Below are 13,907 nucleotides of genomic sequence, written 5' to 3' on the forward strand. Positions count from 1 at the left end.
CTGTGGGCCCCCTCCAAGCACCAGCAAAACAGAGCATCTCTGCCCCAGACATCAGAACAGAAGAGGAGCTATGCTGGATCAGGCCAGTGGTCCATCCAGTCCAACACTGTGGGTCACACAAGGGCCCAAACTCACAAGCCGACAGTGGCTCAAGCCCATGGCCCTTCCTACAGACCCAGGGAATGGATGATCCCCACAGTGGGGTGGTAGGTGAATCCTGGAGATTTTTGGTGTGTGTGTGTGTGTGGGGAATCACTTGGGCATGGAACTGGAGTCATTGTGGGTGGGCAGGTAGTTGTGAGTTCCTGCACTGTACAGGGGGTTGGACTAGATGACCCTGGGGGTCCTGTCCAACTCCATGATTCTATGATTCTAAGAGGTCCCCCACGGGGCCAGTTGCCAGGTGCTGCATTGGAGGGGATTCTCAGGCATGTCCCAGGCCCACCCCATTTCCAGTCTGTGCCCGCCCCCTCCAGCAGGATCACAAGACTTGTGTTCTGCCCACCGCAAGCGGAAACCCCCCCCCTGCCTCCAAAGGAGCAGCTGCTGGGAACCCCCTTCCCTGTGCATGCACATTTCTCCAGAAAGAACACACGCTGAGTCCAAGGGCCCCTTGAAGGGCAACCACGTTTAATTCCGAGCAACAACCAGCCTCCGAGTTCGTGCCCAGAGAGAGCTGCCCATCCACAAAGATCCGGCTGCCACGGGCCTATCCGGACGGAAGGCCCAATTCCCAGCCATCGGATCGGCACCAATCCCGCAACCAGGAAATTCCAGCCTACGGTTGCAAACTGGAATGCCGTCGATTCCACCCGGCAAACCCCGCTGAGAGGCCTGCAGGATTGGACCTGCCGTGGAAAAGACGGGCGACGGCTCAGAGCATAAAAACAGGCCTGTGCAGATCTGCCGCTGAGACAGGGTGAAAGGCCAGGTCCCGAATATAACTGGGGTGCAGTCCAGGGGGACGGACTGTGGGGTCTCCCCAAGAGCTGCTGGCTGGGCGTGACCTGGCCAAGGTCCGGCAGGGAAGGCGTGGTGAGGCCGGCGGCCCTCGGGGTTGTCAGCCGTGGCGTTGTGGAGGAGCTTTGTTGGTTACAGTGTTTTCCGTTGCACACCCGTAACCTGGCCAGCGCCCCACCACAAAAGAGGGAGGACAGTGCAGCTGTGTCCGGAGCTAGGGTTGCCAACTCCTGGAGATTCAGGGGTGGGACACAGCGGCGGAGAGGCCACTTTCCAATCCAGCTCTTCTCTCCCGGGGAGCTGCCCTCTGTTGTCTGCGGGTGGGCTAGGACTCCTGGAGAACTCCAGCCCCTGCCTGGAAGTTGGGAAGCCTGGGCCGGACTCCTGTTCCTGCTGAACTGAGCCAGTTTGTTCAAAGCGACTGAGTATCAGCTCAGTAGGCACGGGAGGCAAAGCCCGGAAGGACCACCGCGTGGCCCTGCGGAAGGAGCGGTGGATCGTGGCCTCCCTCTGGGCCACCCGACAGGCAGGCCCTCTGGCCCCTCCGGCGTCTCTGGCCCCTGCCTCCAGGGCATCTGCTTGAGAGTGTTCTGGGGATCCTCCTGGATTCGGGCGGCCGGCCAGGGGGGCAAGCGGAAGGCTGGACTGCGGGAGGCGGAACTTAGCCACTGTGAACACGGCTGAGCCACACGCTGTTCACAGGTGGACCAAGCCCTGCCCCTCAGCGTCGGAAGAAGGGCTCCCTCTGGCAGGCTCCCACAGCTGCCCACACCGGGCCTCACAGCAGCTCAGCAAACCGACATCCCACCGCGAGGGGCACCCCGGCCTGCCCAGCGGCTCTGCTGACAGGGGGGGGGCCTCCCGCTGAGCGCGGTGGGCTCGCCGACCGTTGGAAATCCCTGGCAATGTGATTCTGCACATGTGGATAAAATCCCATCACCAGGAACCCCGGCGGGCAGCGGCAAGGCAGGCAGGGAGAGGCGTCCGTCTGCAAGACCCCCGGAGCAGCCGGCTGGAAATGAAAGGAGAGGAGCGTTAGTGGCGGGGGGAGATGACCCAGCTATCGCGCAAAGGAAGGGAGCGTCCCTCTTCCAGCCTCGGGACAATTGGGGGAGGCAGGGACCCTTGAACAGTGACAAGCCTTTGGGAACGTTTTGAAGGCTGGGGAAGAGGATTGGATGCTGCCTTTACTGGCCTCGGTGTCCCAGGCTAGACTCTGCCCGTCAGATCTGGGAAGCTAAGCAGGGTCAGGCCTGGTTGGAGGGGAGACGCAGAGGCAGAAAGCGGCCAACCATCTCTGAATGTCCCTTCTTGAGAGCCCTGTGGGGTTTCCAGAAGCTGGTTGCCCCTCGACGGCCCTCTGCCTCCCCCCCCCCAGTGGGCACCGCTGCAGAAGGACTGGCACAGTGGTGGCGTTCTCCCCAAGACGGGCTGCTGCTTCGGACCGTGGGCTGCCTGCAGATGCGAAGGAAATGACAAAAATGTTCATGACTTGACCCTAACGACTTGACTACCCCTAACACAGGGGTAGTCAACCTGTGGTCCTCCAGATGTCCATGGACTACCATTCACATGAGCCCCTGCCAGCATTCGCTGGGAATTGTAGTCCATGGACATCTGGAGGGCCGCAGTTTGACTACCCCTGCCCTAACAGATTCCTAAAGAAATTGAAAACGGGAAACAGAATCGTATAGTTTATCCAGAACCTGTTTTGGTGGCTATGGTTTGGTTCGTGCTTCAGATTATTTGAAAGAATCAACATTTCCCTATTAGGGAATCTCAAGGGGTTGGACATTTGAAAGAACAACAAACTACAAATAACTATCAGGAGAATTGAATTCAGCCAATTGGCCAGAGTTTTTTTCTCATTTTCTGGACTGTCAGTCCGACCAGCCTTCTTTGCACCGTGCAGAGGGGAAAGTGTGGCCTTCCAGGGAAGCAGGATCTGGATCCATCTCAGAAGCAGAACGGGGTCGGCCCTGCCTGGCACCCGGGAGGGCTGCCTCCAAGCAGTGGCAGGGTCGTGGCACAGGGGCAGGTGACAGCTACCCGCCTCCCAACCCCTCTCGCCCGGCAGCCAAACAATCCGAGGATCTCCTGCCCAAATCACACACTTGCTGCATGATACGATAAAAGCATAATCCGTGGAGGTCTTCTGTCCCGGTCCTACCCAGGGCCCAACCGGCTTAGCTTCTGAGATCTGGTGAGCTCAGGAGAACGAGGGTCTTCCAGGCTGGGGCAAGAGGCTGAAGGGACGGACCAGAACGAATGGGATGAAATTAATTCAAAAGAAATTCCATCTCAACCTCCGGAAGAAGTTCCTGACAGTCAGAGGAGTTCCTCAGTGGAACAGGCTTCCTCGGGAGGTGGTGGGTTCTCCATCTTTGGAGATTTTTAAACAGAGGCTGGAGAGCCATCTGACGGAGAGGCTGATTCTGTGAAGGCTCAAGGGGGTGGCAGGTGACAGTGGATGAGCGAGAGGGTTGGGAGTGTCCTGCATAGTGCAGGGGGTTGGACTAGATGACCCAGGAGGCCCCTTCCAACTCTGTTATTTTGGATTCTATGAAGAGGCATACAGACGTGGTTGAGGATCGCCTGCCTCGGCGTAGCCTTCCTTGGGGGTGCCTTGACCCGGATAGCCCGGCAGGCCCCGTTCTGTCCGATCTCAGAAGCTAAGCCGGGGCAGGCGCAGGAGACAGAGCTGAATCCCCAGGCTTTGCCAAGTACCTCTTGCCCCGAGGAGACGGAGGGACGCCCAAGGAACAAAGCCCTCAAAGCTTCCACAAGAAGAGAGGAGGGTCCTTCCTGGTGCCGCCCTGGAGAGAAGCTCCCAAGCCCAGAGACGTCTGCCAGGAGGCTCCGGGCGCCCGGCTGGTGCTTGTCTCCCTGGCATGATCTCAGCTCTTTGCCCGTCTGCTCGCCTTTGGGGAGCCACCCAAATCTCCCAGTAGCTCTTCCGCGCCCAGGACTCCCTGGATCGTATCTCTACGAGGTTCCAGGAAACGCACCGCGGTGCCCCGGGGCCGCTCTCTGGGGATCCCTGGAATGGTTCGTGGGGAACCACCCCAGCTGATCCCAGGGCAAGCAGGGGCGTCTCCCATGGGGCGTAGAGGCTGGGCTTGCCGGGACAGAGCGGCAGGCCCCACGGCTTCTGACGCAGCACACCTGCTGGAAACAAGGGCGTGGGTTCGCGTGCTTAGCTGGTCCGCAGCCGGCATCTGCAGGGCTGCCCGTCTCCTTGCGTTGGGGAGGTGGTGGGGAGTGGCGTCACACCTCACTTCTGGTGGCCCTGCAGGGTTTGCAAGGCCAGGGATGGATGGAGGTGTCTGTCTGGGCTGCCACCCAAGGGATGACCAGGGCAGGCTCTGCTCAGCTTCCCAAATCTGACATGCTCAAGCCTTGACATTGAGTGCCTCTGCGTAGCAACCCTCAGCTTTCCTGGAGGTCTCCCATCTAAGTCCTCACCAGGGTTGGCCCTGCTTAGCTTCCCAGAGTCAACAAGATAGGGCTAGGCTGGGCTGGCTGGCTCAGGGAAGAGAGGGACAGTGGTGGTTTATCAATACTAGTCTCAGTGGAGTCAGCCAGGATGTCCTGCCTCAGGAGGTGGGGAGCTCCCCCTCCCTGTTGGTCTTCAAGTGGGGGCTGGACAGATCCTTCTCCTGGATGCTGGAGGCTGATCCTGCACTGAGCAGGGGGTTGGACTAGATGGTCTGCATGGCTCCTTCCCACTCTAGGATTCCAGGAGTCTAGTTCAGCCATGGAAGGGGCTGCCTGAGGAGGTGGGGAGCTCCCCCTCACTAGCCGTCTTCAAGCAGCGGCTGGACAGATCCTTCTCCTGGATGCTGGAGGCTGATCCTGCACTGAGCAGGGGGTGGGACTAGATGGCCTGCATGGCCCCTTCCCACTCTAGGATTCTAGGAGTCTAGTTCAGTAGTGGAAGGGGCTGCCTCAGGAGGTGGGGAGCTCCCCCTCACTGGTGGTCTTCAAGCAGCGGCTGGACAGATCCTTCTCCAGGATGCTGGAGGCTGATCCTGCCCTGAGCAGGGGGTGAGACTAGATGGCCTGCATGGCCCCTTCCCACTCTGGTATTCTAGGAGTCTAGTTCAGCAGGGGAAGGGGCTGCCTAAGGAGGTGGGGAGCTCCCCCTCACTGGCCATCTTCAAGCAGAGGCTGGAGAGATCCTTCTCCTGGATGCTTGAGGCTGGTCCTGCACTGAGCAGGGGGTGGACTAGATGGCCTTTATGGCCCTTCCCACTCTAGGATTCCAGGAGTCTAGTTCAGCCGTGGAAGGGGCTGCCTGAGGAGGTGGGGAGCTCCCCCTCACTGGCCGTCTTCAAGCAGAGGCTGGAGAGATCCTTCTCCTGGATGCTTGAGGCTGGTCCTGCACTGAGCAGGGGGTGGACTAGATGGCCTTTATGGCCCTTCCCACTCTAGGATTCTAGGAGTCTAGTTCAGCCGTGGAAGGGGTGCCTGAGGAGGTGGGGAGCTCCCCCTCACTGGCCGTCTTCAAGCAGTGGCTGGACAGATCCTTCTCCTGGATGCTGGAGGCTGATCCTGCACTGAGCAGGGGGTGGGACTAGATGGCCTCCATGGCCCCTTCCCACTCTGTGGTTCCAGGATTCTATCCTAGTCAGGCCCCCTCCTGTTCATCCTCCAAGGTCTGATTAGGCCAGCCTCCCCTGGGCCTTCAGGTCAAGGCAAGACATGGACAGATGTCTCCCATCCGAAGTCTAACCAGGATCGAGCCCACTAGGCAAACGATCAGAGTCGAAGCCGGGCTGAACTATCCAGTTTGAGGCCACAAAACCTGCAAAGCAGCTCTGGGAGAACCATCCCCAAATTCATCAAGAGCCACCTGGGTTGCCCTTTCTGTGCACAAAAGAATCCGCTTTGCTTTGGGAGCCAGGCTCTCCCTGCGGGCGAAAGGGTGTGCATGCGAATAAACATGGGCTGCTCTTCCTGGGGGGGCTGGAGGAGCCGTTTGGGCTTGTTGCACGGCGCATAGGTTGGGCAAGAGGCAGGAGCACCGGCGCCATGGCAGGACTCTGCGGAGCCGGGTTTTGCCCTGGACTGCAGGGCTGGGGGGGGGGGGAGGAGGCCACACAGCTCGACTTTGGGGGAAATAGCCCCGTGCAACTGAGGCCAAACACCAGGAGGAGGGGATTTCCTGCTTCTCCCAGGGAGAAAGATCATGGATTCCTAGAGTGGGCAGGGGCCATGCAGGCCATCTAGTCCAGTGAGGGGGCCAGTGAGGGGGAGCTCCCCACCTCCTGAGGCAGCCCCTTCCAATGCTGAACTAGACTCATGAAATCCTAGAGGGGGAAGGGTCCATGGAGGCCATCTAGTCCCACCCCCTGCTCAGTGCAGGATCAGCCTCAAGCATCCAGGAGAAGGATCTGTCCAGCCGCTGCTTGAAGACGGCCAGTGAAGGGGAGCTCCCCACCTCCTGAGGCAGCCCATCCCTTTGCTGAACTAGACTCCTAGAATCCTAGAGTGGGAAGGGGCCATAGAGGCCATCCAGTCCCACCCCCTGCTCAATGCAGGATCAGCCTACAGGCAAGGTAGTACAACAGACTAAATCAGCCCCATATTCAGAATTCATTGCTGGAGTCTGGTTGCTGGACTAGATGGACCTCCACCACTGGCCTGACCCAGCAGGGCTCTCCTGGTGTTCTTCTGGAGGCCTCGGCCTCTTTGCCCTGGTGTTGACCCTCCACAGGACCTGTGGGATGGGAGGCTGGACCGGCCGGCCCTTGACTGCTCTGGTTCAGTAGTACGATGCTGACAGATCTGTCTCCCAAGGCAGCCATTTCCTCCTGGGGTCATCCGGTAATCGATGCTAATTGAGGGTAGATCTCCAGGCGCCACCAGAAAGGTTGGCAACGGCCATTCCCAAGCGTGTATTCCCCAGTTCCCAAGCTTTTTGTGCCGGCTAACAGCATTGCCAGTCTGGTTCTGCCAACCTCCTTGGCTGACTTCCTGGTTGCTTTGGCCCAGGGCTCTTCTCCAGGAGAGAAGGAGACTCACCCGACGAGAGCGAGCGGGGTGCTGGGCCTCTTGGGTGCTGACTCAGGGTGCTGTGGTTTCTCTGTGGAGGGAAAAAAGGAAAGAGTCAAGGGTCCAGCTCTCTCTCTGAATGCCCGGCAGCCCCCCTCCCCTCCCAAGCAGGCCTGTTCTCCAGTGGAACTGTAGTCTGGAGAGGTACCTGGAGCCCCACTGGAAAAATACTGGGGAGGTGGGCCCCTCCCGCCCAGACTGCCACAGGGCCAGCGGCGTGTTCCTGAATCGGTCAAAAGGGGCCCTAAAAATAGAGCCATTCAAAAGCGAGTGAGATTCTGTGGCCGCTCCGGAAACACATTTCCCAGCTGGGTGGAGGGGGGCAGGGGGCTCAGCCTTCGCCAGCCTGCAGAGATCCCTCCGGGCTGCTTATTCATTTGGCACCAATTGTTCCACTCCTCGCCTTTCGCCTGGCTCCCCAGCGCACCTGGCTTGAAAGCGGCTGTCTGGCTCCACCTTGGCGGGACTGTGGGGCGGAGAGACACATCAGTCGGCTGGGGGGGGGGCCTGGCTCAGTGGCAGAACCTCTGCTTGGCAGGCAGGAGGTCCCAGGTTCAATCCCCGGCATCTCCAGTTAGAAGGACCAGGCAGGAGGGGGTGGGAAAGACCTTGGCCTGAGACCCTGGCTCAGTGGCAGAGCCTCTGCTTGGCAGGCAGGAGGTCCCAGGTTCAATCCCCGGCATCTCCAGTTAGAAGGACCAGGCAGGAGGGGATGGGAAAGACCTTGGCCTGAGACCCTGGCTCAGTAGCAGAGCCTCTGCTTGGCAGGCAGAGGGTCCCAGGTTCAATCCCTGGCATCTCCAGTTAAGAGGACCAGGCAGGAGGGGGTGGGAAAGACCTTGGCCTGAGACCCTGGCTCAGTGGCAGAGCCTCTGCTTGGCAGGCAGAGGGTCCCAGGCTCAATCCCTGGCATCTCCAGTTAAGAGGACCAGGCAGGAGGGGGTGGGAAAGACCTTGGCCTGAGACCCTGGCTCAGTGGCAGAGCCTCTGCTTGGCAGGCAGAAGGTCCCAGGTTCAATCCCCGGCATCTCCAGTTAGAAGGACCAGGCAGGAGGGGATGGGAAAGACCTTGGCCTGAGACCCTGGCTCAGTGGCAGAGCCTCTGCTTGGCCTGCAGAAGGTCCCAGGTTCAATCCCCAGCATCTCCAGTTAGAAGGACCAGACAGGAGGGGATGGGAAAGACCTTGACCTGAGACCCTGGCTCAGTGGTCGAGCCTCTGCTTGGCAGGCAGAAGGTCCCAGGTTCAATCCCTGGCATCTCCAGTTAAGAGGAGGGGATGGGACCTGAGGCCTTGGGGACCCACTGCCTGCCTGAGTAGACCGTATTGCCCTTGATGCACCAAGAGGTGTCTGATTCAGCTGATGTGCCAGAATTCCAACCACCCCCTGGAGGCTGGCCCCCCAACCAACCATGCTGAGTTCGTTTCAAGAGCACTGCGTTTCAGCACGACAAAGAGCTACAAATGCCGGCTAACCGAACACCAGGCCCTTTCCAACCTCATTCAAGCCCTGCCTTTCTCTCCCGCTTTCCTTTTTCTTTACTCCCCCAAAGGAAGGATCTGGGCCATGCACGTGTGTGAGTGTGGGGGGGGGGATTGGGGGTTTAACCCCCAAAAAAGATTAAATAAAAGAAATGACACAAAATGCCACTCATCAAACAATGAAAACCTATCAACAATGGCACGAGACAGAAAAAGAAGAGGAAAAAAAGAGTTTAAAAATCCAAGGAATTGTGAAAAAGAACTCATTAAGAAGTTTCACGAAGGCTCCAGAATGTTCCGCAGGCCTCCCCTTTAAAGATTCCAGAGCCAAGGCCTGGAGAGGAGGTCCAGATGCCTGTCCCTGGAGCCTAGTCTGTGTGGGAGGTGGGGTTACCAACCACCAGGTAGTGCCTGGCAACTCTACCCTGTTACGACTGATCCCCAGGTGACACCCCTCTGGAGTGAATGGCCACTCTGGTCAGCGGGACTCTGTGGCCTTATATCCCACCAAAGTCCCTCCTTCCCTAAACCCTGCCCACTTCAGGCTCCCCCCCCTCCCAAATCTCCAGGAATTTCCCAAACTGTAGCTGGCAACTCTGTTGGGTAGAACAGAATTCTTGCGCAGCAGAAGGGAACTGTACCTAAGGGCTGACAACACCAAGTAGGGATATTCCTAAAGATTTGGGGACAGGCATGGAAAGGGTGGAGTTTGGGAGGAATGGATATTTGTGGGGTTCAAGGACACAGATCCCCCTCCTTCAAAGCAACCCGCTTCTCCAGGGGGATGGACTTCTGGAGCCTGGAGATCAGATGGAATTCAGGGAGATCTCCAGGTCCCACCTGGACGTTGGCATCTCTGCTCACACCCCACCAGGGTATTCTGGACCCTCAAATTCCTCATGTGAGAAGTAAGGTTGCCAGTTCAGGGTTGAGAAATGCCTGCAGACCTGGGGATGGAGTTTGGGTAGTGAGGTAATCAATGAAGAACCTCAGTGGGGTCCAAGGCCACAGACTCCACCTCCCAAAGCAGCCCTTTTCTCCAGGGGGACAAGCCTAAAACCTGGAGAGCAGATGTAATTCAGGGAGATCTCTGGGTCCTACCTGGAGGTTGGCAACACTACCCACATCCCACCCGGGTAGGGTTGCCCCCTCTGAGTTGGGAAATGCCTGGAGGTCTGGGAATGGAGCTTGGGTAGTGAAGCAAGGTGAAGGACTTCAGTGGGGTCCAAGGCCACCGAGTCCACCTCCCAAAGCAGCCATTATTCCCCAGGGGAACTGATCTCCGTTGCCTGAAGATCAGCTGGAATCCCAGATCTCCAGCCACCACCTGGAGGACTGGCAACCCTGCGCAAGAGCCCTGGACTACCACAAGGGCCAACTGGAGTCAAGCCAAGCAAGAAGACAGCTCTCATTTGACACAGCGTGGCCTTCTTCAGGGCCCCTGAGCGTGGCCTAAAAATAATCCGATGACTTTCCAAAAGATTCCCTTCCCTTCCCTTCCCTTCTTCTCTGGTTTCTGGGGAGCGTCTTCCAGCAGAGCAGACTTGGATTATTTATGTCTGGAAAGCCGTGCAAAGGGAGAGGCAGGCGGGGGGATTCTCGGCTGCTTCTCTCCAGCCAGACGCTGAATCCCAGAAAAGAGAAACCACAGAGCCAAGCCAGGCCCAGAAGACATGTGGCCGCCGTCTTCCGGGGGGGGGGGAGGGGGGGAAGGCCAACATTTCGCAAAGGAAAACGGGGATTTTGCTCTCTGCCTGACACCGCGGTTCTTCAAGGCCACTGACCCTTGCGGCCAAAGGCACCCTGCTGCACAGGGTTACCAACATCCAGGTGGGGCCTGGACATCTCCCGGGATCGTGGCCGATCTCAGACGACATGGGCCTTTTTCACAGATTTCCCAAACAGTGGGCCTCTAAACTCAACTTTGGATTCTGCGCCCGCCTTACGCACCGTTCTTCTTCCTCCGGTGTACTTATTCTGCAGCTACAGTTTTTAAAATGCACTTTTCTAAATCGGGGTGGGACGTCACTCATGACATGGGAAGGGGGTAGGATCCAAAATTTTTAAACAAATTTAGAGAATGACCCCGTGGAAACGGCACAACAGTGCCCACCCAGTGCGTGCCTTCCATGCCGATGCTCGTGCTTCTGGCTCTGTGCATACGTTCACGCATTAGTTCCTTGAAAGAAAGGGAACAGGAAGGAAGGGTGGGGGGGGGAGAAACCCTGATGTTGAAACCGAGCAGACTTTTTTGTAACCGACAAGCAGCTGCGGATCCCTGCTTTCCATATTGTCTTTCATGCGGGGACTCTCGAGCGTGTTACAGGCATTGCGGAAAAGGGGGAAGTCGCAGGGTCTCGTAATATGGGGGAACATGCTGCATGCACAGAAGGCTCGGTGGAACCCACTGGCGAACGCTGGTAATGGGAGCCTTTTCATTTATTTGATTTCTATACTACCTTCTCTGCAAGCAGGTCTGGAGCATAGTAATGGGGGGGGGGGTCCTCAGAAGCCCGGGAGAGCTTTTTAAAGTCTTGTGCCACTAAGCTGCCAATGAGAATATTGGCAAGGAGGGGGGAGTATTTTCACCACTGCACGTTAATTTCCTGCCCTCCTTGCAAATTTGTGTGGTTTTAACTTTGTTATTCTCTGACTTGTCTAGGATTCTCAGACTGGCAGTAGCTCTCCAGGGTCTCAGGCCAAGGTCTTTCCCATCCCCTCCTGCCTGGTCCTTTTAACTGGAGATGCCGGGGATTGAACCTGGGACCTTCTGCCTGCCCAGCAGAGGCTCTGCCACTGAGCCAGGGTCTCAGGTCAAGGTCTTTCCCAGCCCCTCCTGCCTGGTCCTTCTAACTGGAGATGCTGGGGATTGAACCTGGGACCTTCTGCCTGCCCAGCAGAGGCTCTGCCCCTGAGCCAGGGTCTCAGGTCAAGGTCTTTCCCAGCCCCTCCTGCCTGGTCCTTCTAACTGGAGATGCCGGGGATTGAACCTGGGACCTTCTGCCTGCCAAGCAGAGGCTCTGCCACTGAGCAAGGGTCTCAGGCCAAGGTCTTTCCCATCCCCTCCTGCCTGGTCCTTCTAACTGGAGATGCCGGGGATTGAACCTGGGACCTTCTGCCTGCCAAGCAGAGGCTCTGCCACTGAGCCAGGGTCTCAGGCCAAGGTCTTTCCCATCCCCTCCTGCCTGGTCCTTCTAACTGGAGATGCCGGGGATTGAACCTGGGACCTTCTGCCTGCCCAGCAGAGGCTCTGCCACTGAGCCAGGGTCTCAGGCCAAGGTCTTTCCCATCCCCTCCTGCCTGGTCCTTCTAACTGGAGATGCCGGGGATTGAACCTGGGACCTTCTGCCTGCCAAGCAGAGGCTCTGCCACTGAGCCAGGGTCTCAGGCCAAGGTCTTTCCCATCCCCTCCTGCCTGGTCCTTCTAACTGGAGATGCCGGGGATTGAACCTGGGACCTTCTGCCTGCCCAGCAGAGGCTCTGCCACTGAGCCAGGGTCTCAGGCCAAGGTCTTTCCCATCCCCTCCTGCCTGGTCCTTCTAACTGGAGATGCCGGGGATTGAACCTGGGACCTTCTGCCTGCCAAGCAGAGGCTCTGCCACTGAGCCAGGGTCTCAGGCCAAGGTCTTTCCCATCCCCTCCTGCCTGGTCCTTTTGACTGGAGATGCTGGGGATTGAACCTGGGACCTTCTGCCTGCCAAGGAGAGGTTCTGCCACTGAGCCAGGGTCTCAGGCCAAGGTCTTTCCCATCCCCTCCTGCCTGGTCCTTCTAACTGGAGATGCCGGGGATTGAACCTGGGACCTTCTTCAGGCCAAGCAGAGGCTCTGCCATTGAGCCAGGGTCTCAGGCCAAGATCTTTCCCCTCCCCTCATTCAAGGTCCTTCTAAGTGGAGATGCTGGGGATTGAACCTGGGACCTTCTGCAGGCCAATCAGGGGCTCTGCCACGGAGCCCCAGCGCCTCTCCCCTCTGCATTCATGTTTATTAGGCTTGTTTTTCAATGATTTTTAACATCTTTTAAAAAATAGCAATTTACCAAAGTTTGAAGAGGAACTCCTATGATACCTGTAATGGCTGCCATGCTCCGTAGGGTGCTGGCATGACCCCTTACTGGGATGCCCTTACTGGGAGGCTGGACTTGTGGGCCCCTGGGGGAGGGAGCAGGGTCCAGAAGGATGACTAAGAAGCCGCATGAAAGATTGAGCATGCCCTGCCATCAAGTCCTAATGGTGGCTTATCCTGCAGCGGTCAGTTTGCACTCTATTGACAAGGAACACTCTGTTCCACCCCACAGTCAGAAGTCATGCAGCATTATTAATTAAAACGTCACGTGCCTCCCAAATTTACCCATAAGTGGAAACAAGAAACACAACAGGGATAGTTCCCAAAAAACATTGACATCTCCACAATTTTAGCAGTTCTGTAGTTAGCTCTCCATCTGGACATCCACAAAGGAGCATCTACTTTGCAATTTTATCCTTTCTGTGCCTCAGGCCTCTGCAGTGGCCTTCCCCAACACTGTTCATTTTTAAAATCCATTTTAATGATCTATTGCTACAATATACGAGCTCCCAGTTCGTTCTCTCTCTCTCTCTCTCTCTCTCTCCTGGCCTTTTTCATTGCAGTTGTAAAGGAAAAGGTACAGACTGCACTTTTCCCATTATAACTGCACAATGAAAAGGGACACTTGGTTTAAAAAAAGAAAGAAAGAAAACTGGGAACTAGGACACTAGCAACCCATCAATAAAATGTTTCTGAACTAGAATGATATGTCAGTTACAAACTTAAAAAATAAAAGGCCCCCCCAATGCATTTTAGTGGCTGAAAGGAATGGTGGGATTTGGGGGGGGGGGAGAGAATGACAAACACCTGGAGGCTGGCATCCCTGACCCTCAGTGGGGTCCAAGGCCACAGAGTCCCCCCTCCCAAGCAGCCCTGGAGTCTGGAGAGGAGCTGGAACTCCAGGGGATCCCCAGGCCCCACCTGGAGGCTGGCATCCCTGACCCTCAGTGGGGTCCAAGGCCACAGAGTCCCCCCTCCCAAGCAGCCCTTTTCTCCAGGGGAACTGATCTCTGCAGTCTGGAGGGGAGGGGAGGGGTGTTTACTCATCCTGTTTCCCTAATCCAACATGGCTCCCAGTGCCAGTTTAAACCCTGGCACAGGCCCCAATCCCCACCGTGTGACCGTGCTTGGGAGTTGGGGAGCAATTCCAAGTGAGGACACTGGAGCTGCAGGGAGAGTTCAACCAGCCCATCCTCCTTCCCTGAATGACTGACCCAGCCATGCCGATCCCTTGGCCCTCTCTCCAAGCGAAAGAATCCCAGCCTCCTTGCAGGAAGGTCGTTGTAGGAAGGTCCTACGTCCCCTTAATCATCTGAGTTGCCAACTCCGGTCTGCGATATCCCTGGA

General features: G+C 57.3%; 1 long non-coding RNA gene across 1 annotated transcript in view; it reads right to left on the minus strand.

Moving 5' to 3' along the window:
* Positions 1-1,854: 1,854 nt before the first annotated feature.
* The window catches only part of LOC143831455 (uncharacterized), a 33,695-nt gene continuing 21,642 nt past the window's right edge, over positions 1,855-13,907 (minus strand). The window contains exons 2-3 of the long non-coding RNA XR_013228882.1: positions 6,988-7,048; positions 1,855-1,972 (exon numbers count right to left, since the gene is read on the minus strand). This is a non-coding gene — a long non-coding RNA (uncharacterized LOC143831455). The remainder of the gene's footprint in view (positions 1,973-6,987; positions 7,049-13,907) is intronic.

The sequence above is a fragment of the Paroedura picta genome, chromosome 3, assembly GCF_049243985.1.
Source record: "Paroedura picta isolate Pp20150507F chromosome 3, Ppicta_v3.0, whole genome shotgun sequence".
Taxonomy (NCBI): Eukaryota; Metazoa; Chordata; class Lepidosauria; order Squamata; family Gekkonidae; genus Paroedura; species Paroedura picta.